Source organism: Pseudophryne corroboree, chromosome 7 (assembly GCF_028390025.1).
Source record: "Pseudophryne corroboree isolate aPseCor3 chromosome 7, aPseCor3.hap2, whole genome shotgun sequence".
Taxonomy (NCBI): domain Eukaryota; kingdom Metazoa; phylum Chordata; class Amphibia; order Anura; family Myobatrachidae; genus Pseudophryne; species Pseudophryne corroboree.
In genome coordinates, this window is record NC_086450.1 from 146,876,592 (window position 1) to 146,887,644 (window position 11,053).

Genomic DNA, 11,053 nt, shown 5'->3' on the forward strand with positions numbered 1-11,053 from the left:
TGGTCATCCCAGAGGGGAAGTCGTAAGCCCACTTGTACTACTTCCAGTAAGCAATTGACTGTTCAACAGTCCTTTGCGAGGAAGATGAAATATCACAGCAGTCATCCTACTGCAAAGCGGATAACTGAGTCCTTGACAACTATGTTGGTGTTAGACGTGCGTCCGGTATCCGCCGTTAGTTCACAGGGAACTAGACAATTTATTGAGGCAGTGTGCCCCCGTTACCAAATACCATCTAGGTTCCACTTCTCTAGGCAGGCGATACCGAGAATGTACACGGACGTCAGAAAAAGACTCACCAGTGTCCTAAAAAATGCAGTTGTACCCAATGTCCACTTAACCACGGACATGTGGACAAGTGGAGCAGGGCAGGGTCAGGACTATATGACTGTGACAGCCCACTGGGTAGATGTATGGACTCCCGCCGCAAGAACAGCAGCGGCGGCACCAGTAGCAGCATCTCGCAAACGCCAACTCTTTCCTAGGCAGGCTACGCTTTGTATCACCGCTTTCCAGAATACGCACACAGCTGAAAACCTCTTACGGCAACTGAGGAAGATCATCGCGGAATGGCTTACCCCAATTGGACTCTCCTGTGGATTTGTGGCATCGGACAACGCCAGCAATATTGTGTGTGCATTAAATATGGGCAAATTCCAGCACGTCCCATGTTTTGCACATACCTTGAATTTGGTGGTGCAGAATTTTTTAAAAAACGACAGGGGCGTGCAAGAGATGCTGTCGGTGGCCAGAAAAATTGCGGGACACTTTCGGCGTACAGGCACCACGTACAGAAGACTGGAGCACCACCAAAAACTACTGAACCTGCCCTGCCATCATCTGAAGCAAGAAGTGGTAACGAGGTGGAATTCAACCCTCTATATGCTTCAGAGGTTGGAGGAGCAGCAAAAGGCCATTCAAGCCTATACAATTGAGCACGATATAGGAGATGGAATGCACCTGTCTCAAGTGCAGTGGAGAATGATTTCAACGTTGTGCAAGGTTCTGATGCCCTTTGAACTTGCCACACGTGAAGTCAGTTCAGACACTGCCAGCCTGAGTCAGGTCATTCCCCTCATCAGGCTTTTGCAGAAGAAGCTGGAGGCATTGAAGAAGGAGCTAACACGGAGCGATTCCGCTAGGCATGTGGGACTTGTGGATGCAGCCCTTAATTCGCTTAACAAGGATTCACGGGTGGTCAATCTGTTGAAATCAGAGCACTACATTTTGGCCACCGTGCTCGATCCTAGATTTAAAGCCTACCTTGGATCTCTCTTTCCGGCAGACACAGGTCTGCTGGGGTTGAAAGACCTGCTGGTGACAAAATTGTCAAGTCAAGCGGAACGCGACCTGTCAACATCTCCTCCTTCACATTCTCCCGCAACTGGGGGTGCGAGGAAAAGGCTCAGAATTCCGAGCCCACCCGCTGGCGGTGATGCAGGGCAGTCTGGAGCGACTGCTGATGCTGACATCTGGTCCGGACTGAAGGACCTGACAACGATTACGGACATGTCGTCTACTGTCACTGCATATGATTCTCTCAACATTGATAGAATGGTGGAGGATTATATGAGTGACCGCATCCAAGTAGGCACGTCACACAGTCCGTACTTATACTGGCAGGAAAAAGAGGCAATTTGGAGGCCCTTGCACAAACTGGCTTTATTCTACCTAAGTTGCCCTCCCACAAGTGTGTACTCCGAAAGAGTGTTTAGTGCCGCCGCTCACCTTGTCAGCAATCGGCGTACGAGGTTACATCCAGAAAATGTGGAGAAGATGATGTTCATTAAAATGAATTATAATCAATTCCTCCGCGGAGACATTGACCAGCAGCAATTGCCTCCACAAAGTACACAGGGAGCTGAGATGGTGGATTCCAGTGGGGACGAATTGATAATCTGTGAGGAGGGGGATGTACACGGTGATATATCGGAGGGTGAAGATGAGGTGGACATCTTGCCTCTGTAGAGCCAGTTTGTGCAAGGAGAGATTAATTGCTTCTTTTTTGGGGGGGGTCCAAACCAACCCGTCATATCAGTCACAGTCGTGTGGCAGACCCTGTCACTGAAATGATGGGTTGGTTAAAGTGTGCATGTCCTGTTTTGTTTATACAACATAAGGGTGGGTGGGAGGGCCCAAGGATAATTCCATCTTGCACCTCTTTTTTCTTTTCTTTTTCTTTGCATCATGTGCTGATTGGGGAGGGTTTTTTGGAAGGGACATCCTGCGTGACACTGCAGTGCCACTCCTAGATGGGCCCGGTGTTTGTGTCGGCCACTAGGGTCGCTAATCTTACTCACACAGCTACCTCATTGCGCCTCTTTTTTTCTTTGCGTCATGTGCTGTTTGGGGAGGGTTTTTTGGAAGGGACATCCTGCGTGACACTGCAGTGCCACTCCTAGATGTGCCCGGTGTTTGTGTCGGCCACTAGGGTCGCTAATCTTACTCACACAGTCAGCTACCTCATTGCGCCTCTTTTTTTCTTTGCGTCATGTGCTGTTTGGGGAGGGTTTTTTGGAAGGGCCATCCTGCGTGACACTGCAGTGCCACTCCTAGATGGGCCCGGTGTTTGTGTCGGCCACTAGGGTCGCTAATCTTACTCACACAGCTACCTCATTGCGCCTCTTTTTTTCTTTGCGTCATGTGCTGTTTGGGGAGGGTTTTTTGGAAGGGACATCCTGCGTGACACTGCAGTGCCACTCCTAGATGGGCCCGGTGTTTGTGTCGGCCACTAGGGTCGCTTATCTTACTCACACAGCGACCTCGGTGCAAATTTTAGGACTAAAAATAATATTGTGAGGTGTGAGGTATTCAGAATAGACTGAAAATGAGTGTAAATTATGGTTTTTGAGGTTAATAATACTTTGGGATCAAAATGACCCCCAAATTCTATGATTTAAGCTGTTTTTTAGTGTTTTTGGAAAAAAACACCCGAATCCAAAACACACCCGAATCCGACAAAAATAATTCGGTGAGGTTTTGCCAAAACGCGTTCGAACCCAAAACACGGCCGCGGAACCGAACCCAAAACCAAAACACAAAACCCGAAAAATTTCAGGCGCTCATCTCTATAATAGGAAAACATTATAAAAGTCTATTATTGGCCATAATAAAACTATGTAGTGTACCTAAGTTGGGTTAAATGGTTGTTATATGCATTTCTTTTTAAATGTTAAAAAATTATAGAAAGCTATTTTTTTTAGCAAAATAAATGCTCTCATTAAAATAGGGGTACATATTAATAGGTATATATATATATATATATATATAGGTCATTTATAGGCACTTTAAAAAAAAAGAAAAGAAAACTACTACTCCCACTTGCAAGCCTAAAAAACACTTGTCCCACTCATGAAACACCCCAGTATACCTGTCACATACATTGTACGCCAATTTCCATCAATTTGCATTTTTTGTCCCAAAAATAATGTCATTATTGGCTAATTAAAAATAATTAAAAACCTCTAAGTGCTTAATTAGTCAGTCAGGGGGGTGTCCCAGGGGTTCTAAACCAAATACCAACATTTTAACCTTAAAATAGTGATTTCTTCTTCTAACTTTTCACCTTTTCAGAGATGGCAAAAGCAAAATCAGGATAAAACATACAGCATAGAGAATATAGGGCCTAATTCAGACCTGATCACTCCTCAGCGAATTTGCAGAGGTTTGCGATCAGATAGTTCCCGCCTAGACAGTGAATACCCGCCCCGTGCAAGTCTGTGTACGTTTTGCAAAAATCTCTGCAAACGCCGGTCAGCTGCAAATCCGTTCGCAACTCACTCACCATCAAATGATTTTTCCAGTTTTCCAAATGCCGTCTTCCTCTCAATAAACTTGCAACCGCCTAGCGATCAAAAGACGGTGCAGTTTGGCCTCGCGCGTGCACACTATGATCCGTACGTATGCGCAGTCGGTCGATAATTGACAGCCATGCAAATTCACACAACAGCGATCAGGTCTGAATCGGGCCCATAGATGGGCCGTTTAGTAGGACAATTTGATACCAGCCAGGTTGCGATAAAACCCCCATTTTTATTGCAAAACTGCATTAACAGCTAATTAAGTTTAGCAAAGAAGTTATAATGAACTCATTTACCTTAAACATGGTTTTTACTAACAAAAATCTGCATATTCGTGCAATACAGATTTTAGTTGCACCTCAATTCATCAATATGCCCTGCAAGAATGTCACTGCTATGCAAGGGTATTCTCCACACTGGCAGCTTAGTGCAGCTAGCGAGGATGCTGACTGCCAGGGCCGTCTTTTCATATGGGCTCAATGGGCACTTGCCCAAGGGCCCCAGGAATATAAGGGCCCTAGGCTGATAGCTGAGGGTCCCCTCTTTCCTGGGGTACCAGATTTTTTAAAATCGGCCCAGGGGAACCGGAGATATCCGACTACAAAGCAGTGGTCTCCATCCAAGCCTGTTAATTGCTCTTCCCAGCCAGATATCTCGGGTTCTGTCTGACTTAGAAATTTTCTGAGGGTATACTCCAAAAGCTGGGACTCTCCCCTTTTAGTCGACACTGGCAGCTTGTCTGCTATGACCAGAACCAGAGATATCAGCCTTCAAGCAGCTGGTCCCTGGCCCACACGCCTGATATGCAGTTTTATATTTTCGTTGATGGATTGCTCTGGCTTCTGAACTCTAATCCCCTAGTCCGGTCCCCAGTACCTCCTGAAAGGTGGGACTCTTTAGTGTTTATTTCCATTAAAGCTTAGAAATCCATTTTCAGGAACTTGAGATATCTGCAGTCAAACAAGCTGCCCTCGCACCTTAAAATGATGAATATTAAGCCCACTCCACCCCTACCGTGTGTATTAAACCACCCCTACCACCCTGGAACTCATGTACCAGGTACCCTTCATTCAGCCCAATGCCCCATATACAGTTTAGTGTACTCCCTCCCGCTCCACCTGTGCAGTAAAGGAGTAATTAGCTAAAGGTCCCACATGCTGAGCGGATGATAGAACACCCCGTACCGCCCATGGGACATCAAAGATCCCGCTGATAGCACCCCCACCCCTACCGCTGGAGGATGGGTAGGGGGCACAGTGCATCAAGGCCGTCTTTTCGTATGGGCTTAATGGGCCCTTGCCCAAAGGCCCAAGGAGTATAAGGACCCTAGGCTGATAGCTTAAGGTCCACTTTTTACAGGGGTACCAGATTCTTGAAAATTGGCCCTGGGGAACCAGAGATATCCAACTTCAAAGAAGTGGTCCCCATCCGAGCCTGTTAATTGCTCTTCCTAGACAGATATCTCGGGTTCTGTCTGACTTTTTTCTGAGGGTATATTCCAAAAGCTGGGACTCTCCCCTTTCCGAGGACACTGGCAGCTTGTCTGCTATGCCCAGAACCAGAGATATCAGCCTTCCAGCAGCGGGTCCCTGCTCCACCTCCACACGCCTGATATGCAGTTTTATATATTTGTTGGTGTATTGCTCTGGCACCTGATCTCTGATCCCCAAGTCCCCAGTGTTTCCTGAAAGGTGGAACTCTCTAGTTATTATCCCATTGAAACCTAAGAGATCTATTTCCAGGAACTTGAGATATCTGCAGTAAAGCAAGCTGCCCTCCCACCAGAAAATGATGAATATTAAGCCCACTCCACTATCCATTCCTCCCCTACATATTAAACACCCCCTACCACCCTGGAATTTATGAACCAAGATTCAACCCAATGCTCCCTTCTACAGTTTAGTGTTCTCCCTCTCACCCCATCTCCCACCATCTGCGCAGTAAAGGAGTAATTAGTAGAAATTACTTCTCCAGGTCCTACATGCTGAACGGAAGATAAAACGCCCCTTACTGCCTGTGGGCCATCAAAGCTGCAGCTAATAGCACCTCCCACCCAAACCACTGGCAGATGGGTAGGGGCCAGAGTGCATTGCTTTGCCCACACTGCTGTTAAGACGGCCTTGTAGTGCATTGCTGAGCCCAGGGGCCTACACTGCTGTTAAGACGGCCCTGCTGTCTGCCACTACTCACTATGGCCTAATTCACTATGGATCGCTATTGAGGCTGAAACAGTGATTTTCACAACTGCTACTACTAAAAATTGCATGTGAATAGCCGCCCAGAAAGGGTAAAAGACTCCCACTGATGAAATCGCAAATCTGCGTATGCTTTAGCAGAATCGCAATCCATACGCAAAAACCGAGTACCATCGACAGTTGCGGCTGACCCATGCCTACTCAGAATAATACAATTGCAGTCGAACCGGGCGCCATGGTTGTCATCGCAGCGATCGTAGATGATGTCGGTTTCACCCCCTGAAAACGGCTATAAGATGCCTGTGTTTTCCCAACCACTCCCCACAAACGTCATTTTACAACCCACGCACGGCTACTTCCTGTCAATCAAACTGCGATCGCTTTTCACTTCTGCTGCAAACAGAGCCATCTCATTTTGACCTTTATGCACACGCAATGTATTCACAGTGCATTTGCAGTCTGCTGATAATCAAACAGTGTGTGCGTTCTCATTTTTGCAAATGATGGTGAATCAGGCCCAGACTCAATTTCAATATTACTGTATTGCATGCATTAAAATTATAGAGTGTATGTGTGTATATTTGTTAAATATATGTTGAGACAGTGACACCTTCAAAATTATGCTCTCACTATAGGCTTTATTACTTTTCTAGGCAGATCTAGAGCTGCGACTCGATCAACTTGTTGTACCTGGCTGAGATGTGACTGGATTGTGACTGGAAGTGTGGCTACTGAGGACATTTGAAAAAAGTGATAAACAATACCTGATGCAATTGCATTACAATTAACTGCCTGACAATAAGTAGATTAAAAACTGTAATATGCATATGCAAATAGGAAATTGAAAAATGTTAATGGCAACACTTTACAATATACAGTATGTTCAGGCTTCCACATACCCACCTGAGCGCAAAGCATTCATTATTTGTGTAAAGCCAGTGTGTATTGGAGAGAATACTTACTATTAGAACACAACTCTATCATGTGTGACCAATTGCATGCAGCTATCACTATCAACTTGACACTTTCTACCAGGATCAGAGCATACACAACTTGGACCTCTCCAGTTGTACTTGTAGGCCAAAAGCATGCCCTCGCTACAGTTTTGCTGCAACTGCCTACCCACTGCAATCACACATACTGTATTGCCACTTCCCGCAACTCCATATCCACTTCATCCCCAGTTTCAGCCTCCTAGTCGTTTATAGGCCCTCATTCAGCATGAATCCCTAAATTGCAAAAACGCATATTGGGCGATTATCGGCAGGCTGCACATGTGCTGCGAACGCATTGCGTGTGTGTGAAGGATCAATTGCGATTGACGTGCATTCTCAGGCTCAGTGAGATGCGATTCCAATTTGATTAAAGGAAGTGTTCATTTGTGGGAGGTGACATGGCATTTGTGGGAAGTGGTTGGTTAAACGTAGGGGTGTCATGGCTGTATTTTGAGCATATCTGACATCAGCTGTGATCGCTTGCGATTAAAACCATGGTTTTGATGTGACTGTATCCACATTATTCTGAGCAGTCATGTTGATGGTACTTGGTTTCTGCGTATGGATCTGAGTTCTGCAGCTGCATACGCAGAGTTGCGATTGCATCGGTGGGCATCTTATAACATTTCAGGGCGGCTCTTGACATGCAATATTTAGCAGTAGCAGTTTTGAGACAATAGCAATTTCAGTCTCAATAGCGATCCATGCTGAATGAGGGCCATACTCTCAAGTCATGTTTGAGAGTGACAAAGACAGGGATTGTAAAAATATGCGCATGTGCAATGCTAGAAATCACAAATTGAGACAAATTAATTGTATATAAAGTTTCAGACTGACTATAAGTAAGGCCCTTTGACTTTGGTGTAATAGTCTGCTTTATTTGTCAGGATTATAAGGTAACACAGTCCAACTGAATACTGGCTAGTTGCTCCTTCTATCTCTATTTGAAGCTGACTAGTTCAAGTGCTCTCTTTAACTTGTTTGCAGACACATTGTTACGATGGAATGAACTCCTTCCGTGAAGATTCTGTGTTACTTGCAGGTCTTCTGGCAGTGACCCCTGAACACCTGGGGTTGAGAACCATAGAACGCACTCAGCAGGTTTTCATGTCTATAAGAGACTCATTTCCCATAAAGCTTGATGCGCCTACCGATACTGGAATGCCCACCAGGACTTACGCCACTGGCAATAGTATGAGCTCAACCCCTGAGTGACCTGAATCAAAGCCGATGGAACAAAGGACCGAAAGAGGATAGGAGCTACTCTAAGACAAGATACTGGAGAACTAGCAGTAGACACTGAAACACAGAACTCAGGTGAGGAGAGAACATAAAGTACGTACACAGACAGTACACTACAGAAAGAAGTTAGACCAAAACAATGAAGAGACAGAGCCACTGGCATAGGGAGTACTGAACGTATGTAGGTGAGGTAGATAACTTAGGAAACATGAGACAGTATAGCAAGAATACGAGGAGTACTATAGCAGAAATTACTAAAGCAATCAAGACAGATAATGTGACTGACAGAGTAAGATGCTGAAGATTATGTACTGACACTGGGCTGGACACAGGAATACAGAGTTGGATGCTGGTAACTATATAACTGACACAGACCTAGACACATGTATAACTGAGTAGGATGCAGATAATTACATAGCTGACAGAACTGAACACAGGTATAACTGAGTTGGAAGCTGATGATTACATAACTGACACAGAACTGAACACAGGTATTCTGCAGGGGACAGAAACAGAAAACCAGACAAAGATTTCTATGACTGGAACTAGGACCTAGAGTCAAAGGTCCTCACGGCAACCATTATCTATGACCACCATGGGATGAGGGACAGGAAACACATATATAGGAGACAAGAGCCAATGAGAGTCACAGCACAACCAGCCTCCCCTAATCACCAACTCTCTGCAGCTGTGCTGCTGCACACATACACCAGTCTCCAGGTTGCTAGGAGACAGCCAGAAAAGCAACTCATAACACATCCAGCAGTGGAGGCTGTATTCCATCCACAAGCATGTTGTAATCCTTCACTTTGCCACAGTCTGTGTAAAAAATATGTACTGTGATAATCTTGGGGTAATTAGCTCAGTAGATGGTCTACTAGTGCAGTATTTATGTGCTTGAATCATCGTCACACAGATTTTTTTGGTGCACATGAATCAAATTAAGTTTTACTGTCAGCATTAATGAAAAACAAAAACAACCTAGCACTCAATCAGGGCACTAGCTTCCTCTCTAACAGTGCAGCTAGTTTGCATGCAGATGTCTCTCACATGTATAGCTAGCCTGGCCTGGCTTGGCCTGTGGCTTCTCGATTCTCAACCCCATCCAGCTCTGTACTCAGGGCAGCCTTTGTTGCCTTCCACAGTCTGTCATAGACTGTCTGTACATGGAAACAGCCTCTCTGACCTGCTACCACCCCACCTGGCTGTATACAGATGTGACCCTGAATGGTTACTATATGTGTATAAATACATGTAATATGGTTTACATGAAGTAATACTACATGGATGAGTAATACAGAGGATTTTAATGTAGAATTGTTTGAAATATTAGATGGTACAGTATTAATATGTATATATTTAATTTTAATGTATGGTACATATACAGAAAAGTATACTATGTTTATTAGTGTTATGTATTAGTAACTAAATATATAAATTATTCATATACGACTAAATCTCTATTGAGTGGTGATTACTTACCTGAAATATGGAATATTGAAGAAGATCAGAGGAATAGTAGGTATATAAGTAACTGTAATATATAAAATAACACACAGAAAGTTAAAGGGGTTTTCCCAAATTTACCTCTTAAATAGATAACAATATCTAACATAAATTTGGGTGGAGGCACTAAATATTAGTGGACAAGTTGATAACCCCTAAGAAATCTCCCACCACTGAGGGTTACATAATGGAGGCACTGCTGAGATCGAATATGGAGTGCATAAATGGAGAGGATATATATAATTGGGGTAAAAGGAAGAGGGTGGATATTAAATGTAGTGTGGGTATTGGAGGAAATTTAGTAGATATATCTGATGAAGAGATACTTAAAGAAGTGAAGAAATGGTATGGTATTAAGGATCCACATATATGTGATAAATGGAGAGGTAATTTGGGAGTGGTAAGTGCTGTATTACTAACTAATAGTAATGAATTGGATCCATCCTTAATCCCTGCTAACATTATGCTAGAGAACGTTCCAGGTAGAAGATTACAAATTATTTGGCCTATGATTCCCCAAGATCTAAGTGAAGAAGCCCCGGTAGAATGTGATAGTAGAACAAATGCAGAAGAAGGAGGGAATATAGGAGGTAGTTATTCTATAGCTGGGGAGCCAGCAACAGACATTCCTAGAGGGGAAGATGGTACTGAACAGAATGTAGATGTGGTCATGGACAAAGTAGTTAGTCATTTTGAACGATGGCACTACGAGAGAGGATATAGATGGTTAAGAATATTTTCTGGAATTATGCCAGTACCCGTGGGGGAGGAAAATTATAATACCTGGAAGGAAACAGCTACTCAACAGTCGGAAGAATGGCGATGCTCCGAGCACATAAAAAAAACAGCTATGGGCATTATCCATGCTACAAGAAGAAGTAATCCAAGTTCCACCCTAAAAGATTACTTTGAGGCCTTAGATTTTTCATTCGGAACATTAGAGGATGTTGGTGACATTCTAGCAAGATTAAACCATTCATATCAAGAACCCAACGAATTTCTTACTAAATACATCTATAGAATAGATAAAATCCTGTATAAATTATTGGACAAAGGGGGAATGGAAGCCAAAGATATAGATGAATGGAGGATGAAACATCTTCTTCGAGGAGCTCTTACAAGCAACCCAGTAGCACAGAGACTTAGATGTAGTATGGCCAGGAGTCCTCCTTTCACACTAGGAGAATTAATTAAGGTGGTGAAATTGGAGGAAGTACAAATTGAAAATAGAGAAAAAAGTTTGAAACGTGTTAAAGTGGTATTACCCACAGCCGAAAACAATTTAGCCTCTGAAAAGTTATATAAATTAGTGGAA

The 11,053-nt window shown here is 44.0% G+C and overlaps 1 long non-coding RNA gene across 1 annotated transcript in view; it reads right to left on the reverse strand.

The window, feature by feature from the left end:
• LOC134944830 (uncharacterized) overlaps positions 1-9,782 on the reverse strand; it is a 147,688-nt gene extending 137,906 nt beyond the window's left edge. Inside the window, exon 1 of the long non-coding RNA XR_010181963.1 lies at positions 9,715-9,782. This is a non-coding gene — a long non-coding RNA (uncharacterized LOC134944830). The remainder of the gene's footprint in view (positions 1-9,714) is intronic.
• Between the last annotated feature and the right edge of the window lie 1,271 nt (positions 9,783-11,053).